Genomic DNA, 21,371 nt, shown 5'->3' with positions numbered 1-21,371 from the left:
GGGGTTGAAAGGGTCAAATGGCTTTGTATTTACAATGTGGAAGTGCCATTGCATTCCGGCTTCTGAAACTAGAATAACTACTCATTACAAATGATGTTTATAGCCATAATCCGCAGCATTTCATAACTCGCAAAAGATAAGACTTTGGTACGAAACTTGAGTTATGTTGTGTTGTTGACCCAACGGTCAACATTTCCCCCTTCCGTGTTCATGTCGTCCCCGACATGGCCTGATTGTCAATGGCGATGTGGTCTTTGCTGTCGTTTTGTTGTTGTAAAGAAAGTATAGACTATAGCCTTTGCAGTAGCTTTTCTTGTTCGTCCAATCCAATGTACATAGTCTTCACATGATTCAGGAAAATCATAATTGATGATGAACTTTATGTCTTTCACATCCACGCTCCGAGCTGCAGCATCTGTTTCTGTCATTACAGGTCTACAGCCAGATCTAAATTCAAAAAGAAACCAATGTCGTTTAACTTGACTCTTATCATCATGGATAGAGAAAGCTCCATCCATCACTTGCTCCAGCAAATCTGTCAATTCGGAGTATTTGTGATTCTCAGAAACAACTTCTACAATCTGTAGAATTGAGTGATTGGCTTTTTGATCTTGTGAGCCAATGACAACTTTGTAAGGATTTTATAGAAATTGTATGGCTAAACCCTTAACTTCTTTATGCCAAGTTGCACTCCAATGCAAAGTTTGTCAGTCAGGCCGAATCCAGGACTTAATTATGCTAATTTGAGGTTCAAAACCCTGCCGAGCATTCGATGCACATTATCAAGGACAAGCTTTTGAGATCCTCTGATTACCCTTATGTCTGCTCTTTGTCATTGAGGACTTCTTTGTTCTTGTGCAATCATGTTGTTAGTGTTGTCTGCACCGTTGTCATTGTAGGCCATTCTTCGACTCGCCATTGAGGAGAAGTATACTATGATCTGAAATTGGTGCTCCAATTCATTTGTCAATTGATTTGAGTAGCATTTCCTTATTGTTGATGTAGAAGGAATCTGTACAAGAGGATGGTGATAGGTGTTTTTAGATTAGGGTCTAAAACCTGGATGACCAAAGGGAAAAAACCCGGTGGGAAAAAAATGCCTTTGGTATACGCTCTTATTGGAGTTGATCAGTTGAACGTGAAGTACATGTTCATGAAAGGTGTATGCTTGGGTGAAACACGGAAAGAGTGCCTGATGCAAGTGCCAATTATGGGACACTCTATATGCATATGAGAAATTTATCACCAAAAGCATGCAATGTGAAAGAAGGAGATGATGGGTGTCTCGAGGAATAAATGTAGCACATGTGACATCAAAAGATGTCTCAATAGCTTCCACCTTCCCAAGAAGGGTTGTCGACGTAGAAGTTTCTCCACTCCTATCTCACTGTGCTCAGTACGTGAGTGTCTTTTGGACCTTCTCCTTCACTTCACTAGACTTAAGTACTTAGACTTCGACTCTTTTGCTCACCTATACCAGCATGAGAGACACAACGTAAACATGCTCAACTCTTCCAGCTTGAGCAGTACCTAGAATAGCTAAGACGCTTAGAACACAGAGAATATTACTTGAAGCTTTGGGACTAACACCTCACTCATTTTGTGGCTTAGCTACTCGACTCTGACTTGTATGACTTGTCGATTTCATGTTGACACTGCTTTGTGACAAGTTCTTCGGCTATTGTAGTGGCTGCTGAGACATACTTCGTGAAGTTTCATCGTTTCCCTGTACCTTCTTCTCTTTGTAGTGCTCAGGCCTCTCGTCAGTCTTTTCTTCATGTGGATTATGGATTTTTTTATTTTTTCTTAATAATAAACAAAGAAAATCATAAAACAACTTAACAAAATAAAAATCATTCAAATAGAAATCTAAATGCTATGTACACTATACACATGTCCCTAGGGGCTCATATATGGATTTTGTCCCCATACTCCTCTGTAACACTACTATGAGGGCATATACTCTAAATTTCATCAAAAAATTATCACAATAAAACGCAAAAATTCAATGCATCTCACAAAACATTGCCCTCTAATAGTCATAATGTTAGGTTAGCATTCAGAATGCCTCCCCCCTTCCTATTTGAAGTCATCCTTTACGACAACAAGGTATCGCAAAGGGTAGGTGTTGTGCTTGGGCAATTAAAAGTTGTGCCTATGCAGGCCTTGTAATGTAGCCCTATTATGCATACACAGTCAATGCATAGAAAATATTTATGTTGTGCACGATGTGGGTATAAGCAATTTGCTTATTGGCATTTGTTGGCGAGGCTTCCTATTCTAAGCAATGTAATGGTCTTTGAAGCTCCTGTATCGTTGCTTGATTGAAGCAACTTTCTCTCTTCTATACTGTAATCGTAGGAAGAATTGTAAGAATTCAAGCGGCGATGCGCTAACAACAGTTTTTTTGTTCTTCTTCGCGACCCATTTCTTTGATTATTGGTTGTTTTGTTGCCGACGCTCGTTTGGGAACCCATACTTGCCCGTGCTTTGTTTGTGTTTGAAGAGACTTCTTTGGGATCCACCTTTTTGTTGTGTGAGTCCACAGTGGTCTTTGAGTCAGCCCTTGTATGCTTGGTTGGGGACGGGATTCACGCTTTGAAATTTGATATTGTGGTTGTTTTGGAATCCAAATGAATTCTTGACTTTTTCGTCCTTGAATCAACTTCGTTGGAGCCCAAACGTGAGTTGTAAAATCTTGCGACTTTGTGATATTCTTACCCGTTCATGTACGCTTTACTTGTTTTTATTTTGGTGTTGGATCTTGTGATTTGTCATTAGAAATCTTTGTCTTCTTGATCCATATCTGTTTTTGGCCGATCTGGCTTTTTGGTATCCAGATTTGTCGAGCTTTTTGGCTTTGACTTGTTGTCCTGTTCTTTTGACCTGTCATGGTTGCTGCTGAAGGGGTTGGTGATAGTGATGGCCTAAGTTGATGATAGGGGATGTTGTAAGATTCATCACTATTGCTACTATCCTCAGCAAGGTTGACTTCTTGTACTTTCCCTTGGTTTTTTGGCTGGTAGTGGAAATTACTGTTTGTTTGCTCATGGGTGGTAGTTTCTTGGAGGACTTTTCTAGCCCATTGATTAGAGCATTGTTAGCTCATTTCTCTGGTCGTATTCCTCGTAGCTGAGTCTTTACATCCTTATTAGGAGCCATGTATCAGGATTCTTGTGGTGGATGTGTCTTCACGGAGGACTTTGGAATCCACTTTTGATGCACTTTATTCGTGTAGGGATGACATTGATTCTTGGGTCGTTGATCTTCTTGAAGCTCAAAGTGTTCTACAGAGTCATAGAACTCATCGTCTTCTTCATCTTTTGATTCTCCACATTTCTTTGTTTGCTCCTTATTTCGAGAGCTTGTTGATGTCTGGTTCTCTTCGTTTTCCTAAATTACACTCACTGCAAAATAAGGAACGTCATCATACCCATTTTCATCACAAAACTTTGTTGTGGGAGCATCCTCCACGTCGCACACGTCCAGAGTATCGAAGATGTGTTCCCATCCAAAAGGCTCTAACTCTTCTTCAGGAAATGGTTCTGTGATATAGTCTCTATCCTCTATAACCCGTTCTAGGATACATTCCTCACGTTTCAAGCTACCACATTGTAAAGCTCCACACATCCACAAGTCTTTAGGCTTACCTAACCAAGCTGGAAGTTCTGATCTTGCTACTGTGGCGGAATCAAACTCCTCAACCGGTGTTCTCGTCACATCCCTATAGCTATGGTCCCTCAAGTTTATCTTTGTTATGGTTTCCATATGTCTCTGGTATATATGGTCATAACCCCAATCTTGAACCATTTTCAATTGTCGCATGAATGGTCTTCCCAGAATGATGTCATCATTGTTCTTCTTGCCAAAGTCAACAACAGCAAAAGTGTGTTCATATTCAATGCCACAAGAAGTAACAAGTACTTTTTCTAGCAGTCCTAGGGGTTTTTCCTTGTGTCCGTCTGCAAGCTGTAGGGTCATTCGTGTGGATATCAAGGCAGATTTTCCCCATTTTTTCCAAACCTCTTTGGTTGCAATGGCCACACCAGCTCCACTTTCAAGGATTGCTATGGTTTTTACACCATTGAATTCCACATGAAAGGTGGTGTTTCCCTCTTCTCCCTCGTAATACTCGCTTACCTTGTTTAATGGAACTGGCCTAGTATTTAGTTGAGGCATTTCAAGCTCTTTGATGCCTTCCTCGATTTGAGTCATTGGGGTTTTTACACCAAATTTCTCTAGACATTTACCCGCATTATCCCACATGTTTGGTCTTATTCTGAGAAACTCGGCTAACATTATTGTACAGGTGACTGGGGTAGATAGAATATCTACTACCTGTTGGAGCTATATATGGCTCACTCTACTCAACTTGGTCTCACCTATATATTTGTATCTTGTCCTCAATATGAATTAGTCTTTGGGAGCGTATATGGTGTGTCTCTTGTCTCCTCTCTCTCTCTTTCTCTCTACATCTCAACATGGTATCAGAGCAGTAACGATCATGCGCCGATTCAACTCATGGTGACAAAATAGTATGTGTATGCGATTTGCATGTAAGATTCAAAAATTGCTACAAATTTTATTTTTGAGCATTGATTCTTGTTAATTGTGGTTTTTTTGTGTTAAGAAGAATATGATTAGTGTTTTGTGTGACGTTTATTGCTAATCAATCTAATCGTTGATTACATTTTCTTGTTGATGACACCCTGAACTTCATCTCAATTTTTCTTGTTGTTCTGCTCAAAATTTGGAGAAACGGAAAAAGCGCAATGGAGCGTAGCGTAATGGCACTTTTGATCCAAAACTTGTTCGTCTCCTCGAGCTCTTCGATTTGAGTTCTAGGTTTGCGTCAATCGGAGTTCGCAGCAGAAAGTTATGTTGTTTTTACTGCAATTGAGCTTGACGTAGCTTTCTTCGTCCTACTTCTTCGTGAAGCGTCCGCGATCGTTTTTCTTATTTTGGCGTTAACTTTTTCGAGAAGATTTAGCTTTTTGCTATTCATATTGTGGCCGTCAATCTTGCGTCTCACGCCACTCTATTTTGAGGACTCTTTTATTATTAACGTCTCCTTTATCCTGCCCTTTTTGGGTGACGTCTCTCACATCTTTGGAAGTTCCTTGAGCATCCTTCTTACGTTTATCGTTGACAGAACGCAGTCCTCATATCTCTCTCATTCTCAATTGCGGCCTTCACCATATATGGTGTGAAAATTCTGCGATCTTATCTTATACGTCTTCTCGCAACAAGATATGGCTATGAATATTCTCGTCAACGGCTTTCCTTCTGGCCAGCGTTCTGTTCCTCCTTTCCAAGGTCAAGGTTTTCTAGGCTGGAAAGCAAAGATGTTGTTAATTCTTGAAGGCGATGAACTCTCCGATGTTGTTCTTGGAAATCGTGTTTGTCCGCCTCAGCCTGTTGATACGGATAGTGATAACGTGCTTATCACTGAAGGACCTATATTTGAAGATTGGAATGTTGCCTATACGGATTGGCAACGACGTGATAAAGCAGCTCGTCGGTATATTCTTTGTGATCTTACTGATTTCCTTTTGCTTGATATGTACGAACTGCCTACTTCCCACGACGTATGGAAGTACCTTATTGCAAACTTTCAGAAGAAATCTGTCACAGAAATACTTTATTTGAGAGGGTTGCTTAACAAGTTACAATATGAAGTTGGTATTGCCATGACTATTGAATCTTTCAAATCTATTATTAATCAACTTGCTGCTGTCGGTGATCCTGTTCCACAAAAGCAACTGATTACACTTCTCCTTGATACGGTGAAGGACTCTTCTTATGATAACATTGTTACTATTCTCTCTAATAAAGATGGTCTTGATTTCGACCAAGCCTGCATGTCTTTAATTGAATACTCTCAACGTCAAGAACGTCGTAATGCTAGTCATGATACAGCTATGATTTCACACGAGGAGACTGAGTCACAACAGATGGAACGGGCTTTTTATGCTCGAAGGCGTCCATTTCAACGAGGAAACCGCAGAGGTGGCCGTCGCGGTAATATTTTCTCTCGTCTCAAATTTCCTAATAAGCAATGTTCTTACTGCAACAAAAATGGCCATACTGAAGATGATTGTTGGGCACGTCAATATGATGAAGAACACAATATTACCACAAAACAACCACTTTTATCTAGAGACTCTTCTTCTTATTCTTGTGAATATTGTGGACGATCTGATCATCCCACTCATTTGTGCTATAAGCGTCGATTCGACACAGATCGGAATAGAGCATATGCTACTAAACATCGAAACAACATTGTACCAGAAACAAGCTGCGTCCTATGTTCAGTTGCTCCAGACAGAATACTTCATGTACGCGATGGATCACTTTTTATTGTCGATTTTGGTGCTACAGGAAATATGACATATCAGTCTAAGTGGCTCCATAACTATCATCCACTGCTAGTTCAACGTGTTGTTTATCTTGCTGATGATACTACTTGTCAAGTAAAGGGTATTGGAGACTTATATCTTGGTACCTTATCTTCTTCCACTTGAATTTTGCGAGGAGTATTACATGTACCAGATCTTCAACGTAATCTTCTTTCAGTTGCTAGACTTGTTGATCTTGGTCTGTTTGTTGGATTTGATCATACCAAATGGCAAATTGAGAAAGATGGACAGACTATAGCCACTGCTCCTCGAAATGGTAATTTGTTTGAACTCTCTCTCAACGATACTGTAGCGAATGTTGTCACTGCTCCAGGTGATCATGATTGCAAAGTATGGCATCACCGTTTTGTTCATGCTGATTTCTCAAAACTCCTTGATCTTCAACGTCGTGATCTTGTTCATGGCATGGATCTTAAAGCCCATCCTCATATGTGAATTTGTGAATTTTGTGCTCTTGGGAAACACAATCGCAAACCCTTTCCTCTTTCAAATACAACTCATTCTCATGACATATTGGATCTTGTTCATACTGATATATGTGGACCTCTACCTTCTTCGAGATCACAATATCGCTACTTCATTACTTTCATTGATGATTTCTCAAGGTATACGACTGTATTTCTACTTAGACAAAAATCTGAAGCCTTATCTGTTTTCAAACAATTACACAAGGCTGCAGAACTTCAAACTGGTCGTCGCCTTAAGAAGCTTCGTAGTGACCATGGAGGCGAATATGTTTCTCGAGAGTTTGTGAGTTACTGTGCTAACAGTGGAATTCATCATGAACACACTATTCCATATTCGCCTCAACAGAACGGTGTTGCTGAACGAAAGAATCGCACTATTCTCAATGTTGTAAGATGTATGCTGATTCATTCTGGCTTATCTCGTGTTTTTTGGGCTGAAGCTACTTTGACAACAGTATTTATTCATAATCATCTTCCTACTACTGCACCCTCTGGTAAGATACCCATCATAGCATGGACAGGTGACATTCCTTCTGTATCTCATTTTCGAACCTTTGGATGTATTGCTTATATTCATGTTCCCAAAGAAACACGAACAAAGCTTGATGCTCCTGGTTTTAAAATTATTTTTATTGGATATTCTGACACTTCCAAAGGCTACAAATTCTATGACCCTTCCTCCAAGAAAGTAATTGTGAATCGTGATGCTACTTTTAACGAACAACGCGCTTATGGGAGGCTCATGGTCCATGGATGATTCTGATGATACTAAATCATTGCTTCAAGCTTTTCCATTTCTTTCAGAAGATGAAACTCTTCCTATAGAGCAACTTTCCTCTTCACAAACATCCATTCCGAATGTCGCCAATGATGATATTGATATTTTTGTTGATCTGCCTATTGATTTTGAACATGGCTCATGTCATGATATTGTTGATAATGATTTTTCTACTTCCGAAGATCCCATTACTTATGGTGAAGCTATCTCTTCACCACAAAACGATCAATGGCAAGAGGCTATGGAAGCAGAGTACGATTCTCTTATCTCTAAAGGTACATGGATACTAACTGAATTACCTCTTGGTCGTATAGCTATTAAATGTAAGTGGGTGTATAAGACAAAAGTAAAAGCAGATGGATCTTTTGACAAGTTCAAGGCGCGTTTAGTTGCAAAAGGTTATTCCCAAGTAGCTGGTGTTGATTATCAAGAGACTTTTTCACTAGTTGTTCGCATTACAAGTGTTCGAGTTTTATTGGCATTTGCTGTTCAATTTGATTTAGAAGCTCATCAAATGGATGTGCGAACTGCTTTTCTTAATGGTGACTTGGAAGAGGAAATTTATATGGAACAACCATAAGGGTTTGTTATTCCAGGTAAAGAAGACCTTGTTGCTCAACTCCATAAGGCACTATATGGTCTCAAACAAGCTTCACGAGCCTGGTATACAAAATTTGATCTTTTTCTCACCTCTAAAGGATTCATCTCTTGCTCGTCAGACCCCAACTTATACATAAAACGCCAAGGTAGCAGTTTTGTGATTCTTGCTCTTTATGTGGATGATACCATCCTTGTTTCCAATGATTTGGGATTTCTTCAGCAAGTGAAAAAGTTATTGTCTTCTGCATTTGATATGGTGGATCTTGGAGAGATTCACTTGTGTCTTGGCATTCAAATCCAACGGAACCATACAAAAGGTATTTTATTCCTTCGACAGTCAAAGTTTATTGCAGATACTATTCAAAAATTTGGTATGGAATCTGCACATTCAGCCAACACACCTTGTCTTGCAAGCTCTACGAAGAACACTTCTTACAATGGCGGTCAACTTGTCACAAATCAACCTTATGCTAACTTGATTGGATGTCTTCAGTTTGTTGGCATGAACACTAGTCCTGATATTCTGTTTGCTGCTAATTATCTTGGACAACATCTTGCATGTCCTTCTCTTAAGCATTGGTCTGCTGCAAAGCGTGTGTTGAAATACTTGAAAGGCACTACAGATTTTGGTTTAGTCTATCGACGACAACTCACATCGGATTCTATGCAATCTCTTTCTCTTTTGGGCTACACAGATGCAGACTGGGCAAGCTCACATTTATCTATGCGATCTACTAGTGGAAATTGCTTCTTTATAAATGGTTGTCTTGTTTCTTGGACTAGCAAGAAACAACGTTGTATTGCAGTTTCTACGACTGAGTCAGAATATGTTGCGGCATCACTTGCAGCTCGTGAGTTGATTTGGCTTCGACCAATGCTGGTTGATATTGGTCACTCTCCTCTTTCTAGCACACCCTTGCGGTGTGACAACCAAAGTGATATTAGTCTTGCAAAAGACTATGTTCAACATAATAAGTCAAAGCACATTGCTGTCCATTATCATTATGTCAGGTATGAAGTACGCAAAGGAGCCATTATGGTTGAACACTGTCCAAGTGACCAGATGATTGTAGACATTTTGACCAAAGGCCTCAACGAGTCACGTTTCATCCTCTTGCGCTCGGAGCTTGGAGTTGCTTCGACCTCACTCTTTCTAGATTAGCTTCTTTGCTATTGTAATAGCTTTTTACATATGACATTGTGATCTTTTAGGTACCATGCACTATGCACACTCCACATTTGCACATTGTGATCTCTAAGTCACTTGAATATTTGTACATAGATGCACAATTCACTTTCACATAATCATCGATGGTTCATATTTTCACATTGTATAGGGGCTTGGGTTTTTCCCTTGAACTCCCCAAGGGTTTTTTCATCCAAAGCTAGAGACCTTTGTTTGAGTGGGGGTGTTGGAGCTATATATGGCTCACTCTACTCAACTTGGTCTCACCTATATATTTGTATCTTGTCCTCAATATGAATCAGTCTTTGGGAGCGTATATGGTGTGTCTCTTGTCTCGTCTCTCTCTCTTTCTCTCTACATCTCAACACCACCCCCTTTGAATCGATGTCCTTGTTGGGAGACAGTCTCTGTGATGGGACTGCAACCACATCTGACTTGGTCTCGTACTCTCCCATGTAGGACGGTAGTGTTCTTAGAGAATGGGGTTGGCTATCCATAGATTGTACAGATCCTTTGTCGCCCCAATACGATCGCACGTCTAGATTCATTTGAGATCTAGTCTCAAATTCCTCTATCGGTGGTAGAAACACTCCTCGTTCATCACCAGTCTTGTCTACTCGTCTTCTTAGGTCATCGGCTTCATTGGCCTCTCTGACTTGTTTCCACAATTCGTCAAGACCATCTATCTCTTTACAATCCTTAGGTATAGCTTGGTGAAATCCCTCGGAAGATTTATCCATGGTATTCAGTACTATCCTTGGTTCTAATGGTGGGTCTTTGAGGTTTGTTTTGTGCTCATGACTATAATCTTGCTCTTTTAGTTCCTAGTTTGGTGGGATTACTTGTGTAGGCATGACACAGATCACATCCTCAGGTTTTGCAACTGGTGGTTCTAGTAAAGCTTGGGTTGTTTGAATCATTTTCTGGCACATTTCAAACCTTTGCTTTTCTAGTTCAAAATAGGGATATGTCATCCACCTGTGTTCTTGGGTTTGGTTGTTTTTGAGCCTTTTATCACAGGCTTTCAAGAGGGCATCTAATGTCCCATTAACCTTCTCTGCCAACAGAGATCCTCCTGAACTAGCACTTCTCGGTTTCTCATCCGTGGATGGTTCTTCTAGAGGTTTAACCATCTGTGTAAGAGAAGGTGCCTCCTTTTCTTCATTTTGTTTTATCTTTTCCTCAGCTTCGGTAAGCTTCTCAGCTAGGGATTTTTTATCTCGTTCCCTGCGTGCTTTCATCCTAGTCTTTCTAGCTTTCCAAACATTTTGTTTGCTCTTGGTTTTCTGACTAGGTGCATCTGTCTTTGGTCCATCATCCGTCTTTGGACTCATGTCACTTTCCGTGTTCTTTGTCTCTGGATTCTCATCAGCTTTCTTTTGAGCTTGTGCTCTCGTAACTACTTGAACTGGTATGAAATTTTCATTTTCTGTGCTACTAGGTAGCTGAACAATCCCTGGTACGTTTGTCGTGATTTTCCTGATTTGGTTTGGTTTTTCTGGGAAATTGGGGATCGAGTGATGCCACACTCAAGACAATAGGCATTTACTTCAACGATCTCCGTATGAGGACATTGTTTGACCAAGTGGTTGTCACGACTTTTATGACAATCTGTCTGTGGTTGAGGAGATTCTTTTAGCATTTCCTCTTGGCTATAAGAAAGCTTTGACCTAGATAAGCCGCTATTTGCAATGAATCGCAATGTCCTTTCATCCATTTCATACCTTCTTTCTTTTGACTGAAACCCAAGAGGTGGAGGTTGTACCGGCCTCACCACTCCATGTGTTTCTCTCACATTTTGTTGCTCCGAAGGGTAGTACTCACTTTGGTTGCTAGACCACATTGTAGTTGGTACTGGCGTTGGTTTATTTGATGCTTCCATCATTGGCATGTATCTCATGTCTACCAGCATTCTAGCACCAGGCAGCGGAGGATATTGTCCTAAGACAACAAGCTGTGGCCTTAAAACTCCTACTGGTCTTGGCGCATTCCCCATAATGTATCTAGGTGGAGTAGGTGCTTCTGGAACAGGTTGTACATACCTCTCCCTAGCATTTTCCATGCTATAATAGCATTCTTCCCCCGTATGGTTTGTCCATTTTCTCTCAATTTCACACCACTTCGGCTCTCCCGAATCAGACCTTACAAGAGGAATCAACCTCTTGACCAAGTCGTCGATAAGATTTTCTTGATCAATATGTGCCATTGGCTTGGCAATGGGCTCACTTATCTGTGAAACACTGTGCTGAGAGGATGTGTCATCTCCTTGACTCTTTAAGTGCTTTTCTTTGTATGCCTCACAGTTATCCACTAGATAAAGAGCCTCTTTGATCAACTCGTTTAGCGTCATCCTCCTTATGATATGCAGATCCTTCTGAAGGTCCTCATCTCTCATTCCCTGGATAAAGATCAGCATCAGTCGTGCTTGCATAGGTAATTCCGCTCTCGGATAGAGCTTAACATATCTCTTGAGCTGTAATAATGCTTTGCGTACTGATTCATTCTCTTTCTGTTTGAATCTATGGATTTGCAAGACCGTGTTGTGAGCAATGCCTTTTGGCAAGAATTCTTCAATAAACTCCTCAAACAGCTCATCTAGGGTCTCAAAATCCCATTTTTCCACTCAGTCGAACCATGTAGCTGCATCATCTTCTAGAGTCAATCCAAATCCCGTAAACTGTGTCGCAAAATCTAAAACTTCCTCTGCTCTAATCACTCTTCTAAAAGCCGCTACGTGATCTCTCGGATCTTTATCTCCAGAGTATTTTCTATTTACCCATTTCTGGACTTGGGATGGTCTAACTTGTCGATTGTCTACAAGTCTAACGAGAGACTCTCCCAATCCTTCTCTCATTATCGCTCTTGAAGGGAATCCTAGTGGCTCACTTTTTGGAATTCCTATAGGAATTCTTGTGTTTGGTGGAGGAATTTGTGGTCCTTCATTGACCAAATATCCACCTCTTTCTAGTACAGTATGTGGATTTGTGATTTCTACAACTCTGTATTCTCGTCCATACTTGTCGACAACTATAGATCTCCATTGACAGTCGAGTCCGTATGTGTAGACATATAAGAGCTTGTAATCCGTTATTTCTTCTAGGTATGGATCTGAGCACCTATAAAGATTGACATCATTGTCGTCAATGTATCTATATAGTCCTTCACTCTCATGACCAATCATCCAAACTCTCTCAACAAGATGGATCTTTATCAATTGCAAGTTTGGAAGATCCATTGTGGGAGGATATTCCTCTATCGTCGGGATCTCCAAGCTTGTGTAAGCTGCGTTTGAGTCTAGGGTAGACATGATTTCTGGGATTAAGAGCTTTTGCTTGGTTCAAGTAGACTTAGTCCACTGTGTTCAAGTGCTTTGGTTAGGGAAAAGTTGAAACTATGTCCAAAACCGCAACCGTTTCATCACAATTCTCGCAAATTGTCGCTTTCAGACACCCCTAACTTGCGGATGAATTTTGAGGCCTCAAACAACGTTTTTTTCAAAGTTGACCTAACTGGTTTTCGTGGGCATACACTTAGTTCAAGTTTTGCTCTAAGATCTGTAGAGCCACTCTTAGGCTACGTTTTGATATAAAAACTTTTCCGATCCGATACCATTTGTGAAAGTTATGGCCAAAACAGTGAAATGCAGTTTAGAATGGTCAAAATGAGTCCAAATTCAATTTTGAAAGAAGATTTGGGATCTCTGTGACACTGTGAACACTCCTGTATGGTCAAAAGTACAGTTGGACCCTAAAACTGGCCTGGAGACATCCTACGCGTAGGATGTCTATATGCTCATAATTTAACAAAATTTGGTCCAAAGACTCCCCTTAAGTCCAGCAACACAATGGTATGCTCAGAATTTCATTTGGACCTAAAAATGGCCTTGAGACATCCTACGCGTAGGATGTATTTTTGCTCAGAATGACTTGAAATTTTCACCCTAGCTTCTCCTTGATGTGCTGATCACAGTGGTGTGCTAATAGGTTGGTTTGGAGTCCTAAAGCACGCTGGAGACATAGTACGTGTAGGATGTCTAATTGCTCAGATTTTGTCCAAACTTGATCCCAAGATTCTCCTAGTGCTCAACAACCCCATGCTATGCTCAAAATTGATTTTGGATGCCAATAGGTCAAGATTTAGGCTGCATAAGCTTCTAGTGCACTCCAAGAGTAGGATGTCTGACAATTCTTGTCTTTGCTTGGTAAATATGTCAAACAAGGTCCAAATTCACTTTTGAAAAAAGTTATGGAATCCTTGAGACACTTAGAACCTCCCTATATGGCCAAAGTAGAATTTTGACCACTTTATCACCCAAATTTGAACCACAGACTCTCCTTAAGGTGCTGATCACTGTGGTATGCTCAGAATTTTGTTTCGAGTCCAAAATCACACAGAAGACATCCTACGCGTAGGATGTCTTTTTGGCCTGTTTGACCCCAGACTTGTCCCACAGCGTCCCCTTGATGTCAGTAACCCAGTGGTATGCTTAGATTTTGGTTTGGATGTCAAAAGACCCCAAACTAGCTATCCTTGCCTTTTTCAGTCAAAAATGCTAAAGTCCGCTCAATCTTCCCTTTCACTGACCCAAATGAGATGAAATTTATCACATGCACTCAATACAACATTTAGAACATGCCTTTGAAGTCACCCTATGGTTTGGTCTCATAAAATTATGTCTTGGGCACAATTTCGGTAGGATGTCTGGCACTTCTCCTCTTTTGGCTTTGATCTGTCAAACTTTGGTCAAATTTCCACTTTCCAGGTGAAAATAGGGTAAAACCTACCTTCTGAACACACTGGTCAACTTAGAATTTCAAAATTTCCACAAGATCACCCTATAGACATCCTACGCGTAGGATGTCTACTGCTGATTTTGTGAAACTGAAGTGTCCCTGATGCTTCCTTATGCTCTTAGCAAGTGCAAGTATGCTTCACAATTGCAAAAACATGCAAAAATCACTCAATTTAAGCCTTTTTTTGAAATTTTATGTTTTCTGGCTCCGCCTTTTGGATTTTGGTCAACAAAAATAGGGAAAAACACCCAAGTCAATATGTTACTAGGGTAAAACCTACCCTCTGAACCCACTGGTGTAGTCAGAATTTTCAAATTTGGTCTCCACAACCCCCTTGAGACATCCTACGCGTAGGATGTCTATGTTTACAGAATTGCAGGTTTTCTTCACAGAATCCTTGCAAATGCTCTTTTATATGCACATCATCAGTCAATCATAAAAAAACATCCACAAAAGCTTGTTTAATGCATTTTTATCCTCAAAAGCACACTTTTCCGTGATTTCAAATGCAATCAACCACTTTAGCAAATAATTCAGTGTTGAATAGCTCTAGATCATAATCGAATCACTTACCTAAAGCTACTCCTACAAATCATATGGGGTTTTGCATCTATGAGTAGAAAAACGCTTCACTGTCACACACGGACTAGTAAACGCTTTTATCACCTCAAAAATCACTCGACCACCAACAACTACTCTAATCCACGGATCCTAAATAAACCTATCTAGTCGTAGACCCTCGGCAAGACACACGCTTCTTGGCTATCCACTTGATCGCGGAATATCCTCTTCCGGATCCACTTAAGAAAAATTCTTTCTTTAGCGGAAACTAAATCAAGCAACCATCACATGAGTGTTAGTGGGAAACCTACTTAGGTCCTTGTGTCCCCGGCAGCGGTGCCAATGTTGGACGGGAGAGACTCACACACCCATGAAGTGCATGCAAACACTACCTAGATCAACATAATGTCAATCGAGGACACAGATGACACGATAGGCACACGAAGGAAATCTCTTTAGCTTGTCAGGCTGAGACCATCCTACACATACAACACTCTGGAAGGCCAACTAAACCACAATCAAGAACCTCACTACTCTCAACTACACCACCTAGCCACATACACACATACGGAAGGTAACACACCTAATCATGCCAGATTCGTACGAAACGTAAGGAACACCATCCCCTCACTAGGATACACCTGTCCCTAAGCTTCTACACTCAAAACCCTCACTCTAAACCCATCTGCGAAAAACGCGTAGGATGACAGAGCATAATTTTGAAAGTGTCCGAAACTGAAATTTATGAGTACCTATGCGTAGCTTATGTCGCCACGATTCTATAGACTACTAGCACGCAGAAAACAAACATCGTTTGATACACTTACGGGTGAAAGCATGTTAACCTGTCATGCTTTTTCATGTCCCGGACAATGCTAACTAGCACAATTTTGACATATGCTAACTAGTACAATAACTTAAGCTACATCTCCAAGATCTATGACATATGATATATCAATAGAAAGCACTTGAAACAAGGAATCCAAATGTACAACCTCCGACAAATTTTGATATTATTTGTAAAAAATTTACCAGACGCCCAACTTTTTGAAGATGTGCTAACTTGAAACTGCTAACTAGCACAAAAAGCACGACAGTTAACATGCTTTCACCCTTACGGCCACAACTAGCTCGTAGATGCGTCGGCGTGTGCGCTTCGTCTCGCGTGGAATGCTTGGCGTTGTTGCATAGCTCTCCTCGAGCCTACAACAATGGTGCAGTCAGATCTCCAATGTGTTGAGCGAGCTGCGCGTAGCGAGAGGATAATGGTCATGCTCACTCTCTTTCTCTCTCTCACACAGTACGGCAACGCTAAAGTTTTGATTATGAAAAAGTCTTCTTTACAAAATGACCTAGGTACCTTATATACTAAGGCTACCTTAGGTTTAACCAAAAATGGGGTTGAAAGGGTCAAATGGCTTTGTATTTACAATCTGGAAGTGCCATTGCACCCCGGCTTCTGAAACTAGAATAACTACTCATTACAAATGACGTTTATAGCCATAATCCGCAGCATTTCATAACTCGCAAAACATAAGACTTTGGTACGAAACTTGAGTTATGTTGTGTTGTTGACCCAGCGGTCAACAACAGAGCCTAATCTTCTAAGCTTTCAATACCCGAGTCATAAGCTCTCTTAAGCCGTCTTAAACCTTCCCTAAGACTCATTAGCCATTCCAAATATACTCAAAGCTTATTAACCACTCGAATCGAAGAGCAGATGGCAAAATAAGAAGAATTTTATCAATTTCTTGTTTAAGCACCTAGTTTAAGCCAGATTTTTCCTTGTAAGAGCACTTAAGCTTCCATTAGGGATTGATTATTCATGGATTATGTCCCTTAACTGGAAATTAGACGGACTGCTTGTTTTGAATACTATTGTCGGTAATTGCATCTGCTACACCTTGTTTCCTGCACCTCTCACAGCCAGGGGCCCGGGCCCTTCCCGGCTCACCTTTCGCACAATTATCCCCGGAAACCAAGTTTTCCATTAGACAGTGGATCGCTCATACTAGTCCCAAAGATCATCAGCAATATTATAGTATGTGAGCCGATCTACTGGTTCTGGATGTTGAGGATACAATGCTGAGAAAAACCTAGGCAACTCAGGTTCTCTAGCACTTTTCAGATTCTGCACCGATTTTGAGTTATCGTTCGCGGACTGCATACACGCCTGAAAAGCAACTTCGCTTTTTGTTTTTGATTTTTCTCCTGATTGAAAACAATTTTGCAAAAACTACCTGCGTGAGGCACCGAAATCGATGTGGTCTACAACTTTGCAAAACAAAGTTTTTCAAATTTTGCATCGATTTTGAGTTATTGTTTGCGGACTGCGTACATGCCTGGAAAAAAATCACTTTTTGTTTTTGATTTTTTTTTTCCTGGTTGGAATCAATTTTGCAGAAACTACCCATTAAAGGCACTAGAATCAATGTGGTCTACAACTTTGCAGAAAAGGTTTTTTCAAATTCTATATCAATTTTGAGTTATCGTTTGCAGACTACGTACATACCTTTTTTATTTTTCTCCGGATTGAAAACGATTTTACAGAAACTACCCGCAATAGCACCGGAATCGATGTGGTTTAAAACTTTGTTGAAGAAAATTTTTCCAAATTTTGTACCGATTTTGAGTTATTGTTGGCGGACTGTGTACATGTTTCAAAAACAACTTTCGCTTTTTGTTTTTGATTTTTCTCTTAATTGAGAACGATTTTGTAGAAACAGCCCGCAGAGGCACTGGAATCGATGTGGTCTACAACTTTGCAGAAGAAAGTTTTTTTTCAAATTCTGCACTGATTTGGAGTTATCGTTTGCGGACTGCGTATATGCCTGAAAAGCAACTTTCGTTTTTGGTTTTTTGATTTTTCTGCTAATTGAAAATGATTTTGCAGAAACTATTCGCTTGAGCCATCGGAATTGATGTGGCGTACAACTTTGCAAAAGAACATTTCTCTAAATTCTGCACCGATTTTGGTTATCATTCTCGTACTGGGAATATGTTTGAAAAGCAAATTTTACTTTTTGCTTTTGATTTTCTTCATAATTGAAAACTTCTCAATTATATTTTCTCTTGATCAATCATATATTTATTACTAATGTAACTTTGCTGCAGAAGCTAGTTATATATTGTTCCGATTCAGTCGAGCCGTTGATAATCGTCCAAATTTCTATCGAGCTACTGTTGGTATATGATCTTTTGTTATATGATATATGCGTTCATTGATTCTCGTATAATTATTCTTCTAGAGATATAGTTTACATCGTTTTATTGATAATCTCTCGTTGATACCATAGTGATTTTGATAGTACCATGATGATGTTTTATTAGTACTTTGGTCATGGTGATTTTCGTTGATACCATGATGATATTTCGTTGATACCATGGTTATTCTCGGTGATGCCATGATGATATTTCGTTGATTCCATGGTTATTCTCGGTGATACCATGGTTATTCTCGGTGATACCATGATGTTGTTTCGTTGATACCATGGTTATTCTCTGTGATACCATGATGTTGTTTCGTTGATACAATGATTATTCTCGGTGATATCATGATGTTGTTTTGTTGATACCATGGTTATTCTCGGTGATGCCATGATGTTGTTTCGTTAATACCATGGTTATTCTCGGTGATACCATGATGTTGTTTCGTTGGTACAATGATTATTCTCAGTGATATCATGATGTTGTTTCGTTGATACCATGGTTATTCTTGGTGATACCATGACGTTGTTTCGTTGATACCATGATGATTTATTCATTTTTATTGATACAATGATGATATTTTGTTAATACTTTGATGATACTCATTGATATCACTACGTTGATAAATGTTGTTTTATGTAGTATATACACATGTCATTTGCGTCACGTAATCAAGCATCTTGTACCTTTACGTTCATACTTATATGTTGTCGTGCGTATATATGTTGTCAAAAGAGTGGCGTCGCGAACCATCTCTTATGGCATTGTGAATGTAATTATTTCACTACTAACGATGCTAATAATTTTCATGACTATGTTTTTTGAGTCTATGATCTATGCATGATTGATCAAAGAATTGATTTCATGAAGACAAACTTGGTGACAATAAAATATTTATGAAGACATGTTTGGTGATGCCATATTGATGAGAAGCTACACAACAGATTCACAGAGACATTTCTGATTACGAGCTAATCGATAGCCTTTACACCTTTTTATTTAACCTTTGTATTCATTAGTATATTTGAGGAGTAATGTAGCTCCTCATAAAAAATTCATTATTAAAGGAGTGATGTAGCTCCTCATAAAATATTCATTGTAAAAGGAGTGATGTAGCTCCTCATGAACATTTGTACATTCAACGTTTTTTATAATATAACGGTGGGTGTATATAGAGCTGTGGGTTTTTCCCTTGATCCCCCAAGGGTTTTTGCATCCATAGTCAGGGACCCTTATTTCAGCGGGGGTCTTGAGCTTATATGTGAAGCTACTCAATATATGGCACCCAGGTCTCCTCTATATATCAAAGAGGCCTAGGGAATCGGGTACAAATTCCAAAAAATTGTACTCTCTCAACAGGTAAAGCATACAAGAGGCCTAGGGAATCGGGTACAAATTCCAAAAAATTGAGGACAGCCTAGTTCTCTAGCTGCATCATCTTTCTAGTTACTTTCACTAGTTGAAATAGTCTTCGGAGAGCAGTTGCTCGTTCTCCTACTATCATTTGAGTTGAAGGCCCTTTACTGGTGGTAGCCTGATCTTCAAGAATACCTTGCACCCTCTCATCCAAAACTCTCTTGGAAATTTTCATTTGTAGTAAAACTTCTTTTAATTGACCTCTACCGTCTTTCAAACATTTATAGGTTGGACTATTCCCCAGCAAGAGCTCTAATTCGATGGCTAGGGAATGACAGTCCGTAGTAGACTTCCGCTGCAAGTGTGGATTAGCTAGTTTGTCATCATATTTTAGTACCCATTCAGGTACTCTTTCTAGCAATTGGATTCTGCAAGTATGCTCAAACAGTTGGCACACCTTTTGGTCATGGAAAGCAGTTGATTTCCAATGTTGGACCATTTCTCTGGCGCCGACATATAGTCGCTGAAATTGTTCAAGATCAGACAAAAGCACATCATCCTCCAGATATATCTTAGTTATAGGAGCTCGCTGATGTCTTAGTCTCTTGTTGAGTGTGATGAGCTGTAATGAATGTTGCTCATCACCTTTTAGAACCGCAGTCCATAGCTTTACCTTTCCCTTTCTCATCCAAATTGTGTTGTGACTAGTGCACTAGTGATTTCCCAGTGTTGCTGCATTGTTCATCTGAAGTCTGCTGATTGCGTGACTATTGACCCTCATACTGATCTGGATGGTCTATATTGGGTTGATTTTTTATCCTAAGAACGACTAGAAAAATCCACCATCGGATTCTGGGATGGAACTACCTAGCATCCTTCTACTGAACCCGCTTCCTCTTGCCCTTTGATCATGTTGGTATTTCAAAAGTCCCAGTGTCAGCATTGTCCTTCTAGATAAGTCTGTAAATGGCCTCGTGGTCAAGTTGATCTCACCGTTCTGTAGTCATTTCAAATTCATAAGGTGTGAGAGGATGATATTGTTTGGTGTCAGGATCATAGAGCATGTGTTTCCCTTTTGTTAGACGAGTTCTGGCCAATTTGTGACAATGCGAATCTGTATGGATCCATCCCTCTAGAAGAGGATGATTTGTTTTAATCCTAGCTTCAAAGAGAATATCAGCCATCTCTTTGTACTGTGGTCGCAGATCTGGTTTAGCTGTAACATCCTTTTCACGGATTTTAGAAGACTCCACAGTAAGTTGAAGCAGCTGGTTTGTGATCTTGGTGAGACCTCTAAGCTGAATTTTCCATTGTCCCATGCACAACTTAATCCTCTGTATCTCCTCCTTTAGTTCCCCAGGATCATTTAATTGAAGAGCATTATTGAGCAGTGTTTGCTAGGTTTTCCATTTGATAGTGGATCCCTCATACCAATCCCGAAGATCATCAGTAATATTATATTATGTGAGCCGATCCGCTGGTTTTGAATATTGAGGATATAGTACTGGAAAAAACCTAGGTAACTCAGCTTCTCTAGCTGGTAAATCATAGAGGAGGACCGGGGAATCGGTTACAAATTCTAGAAAATTGAGAACAACCTAGTTCTCGTGCTGCATCATCTTTTTAGTTAGTCTGACCAGTTGAAATAGTCTTTCGAGAGCAGTTGCTTGTTCTCCTACTGTCATTTGAGTTGAAGTCCCTTTACTGGTGGTAACCTCATCTTCAAGAATAGCTTGTACCCTCTGATCCAGAACTGTCCTGGTAATTTTCACTTTTAGTAAAAATTATTTTAATTGACCTTTGACATGTTTCTGTAATGGCTATTGCCTGCACAGGAGCAATAGGCATTACGGGAATGATTACCCACAATCACATTATATGAACATCAACATATAGAATGACAATAGAAGTAAGTACACAGTACGCAAGCATAGAACACCTCTTGCTTCATTCGTGTGTGATCCAGACACAGAGTTACAATAGTAGATGCCATGAATATCCTAG

The sequence above is a fragment of the Adiantum capillus-veneris genome, chromosome 15 (assembly GCF_014529385.1).
Source record: "Adiantum capillus-veneris isolate H3 chromosome 15, ASM1452938v2, whole genome shotgun sequence".
Lineage (NCBI taxonomy): Eukaryota > Viridiplantae > Streptophyta > Polypodiopsida > Polypodiales > Pteridaceae > Adiantum > Adiantum capillus-veneris.
Note: the sequence above shows the minus strand (reverse complement) of the source record.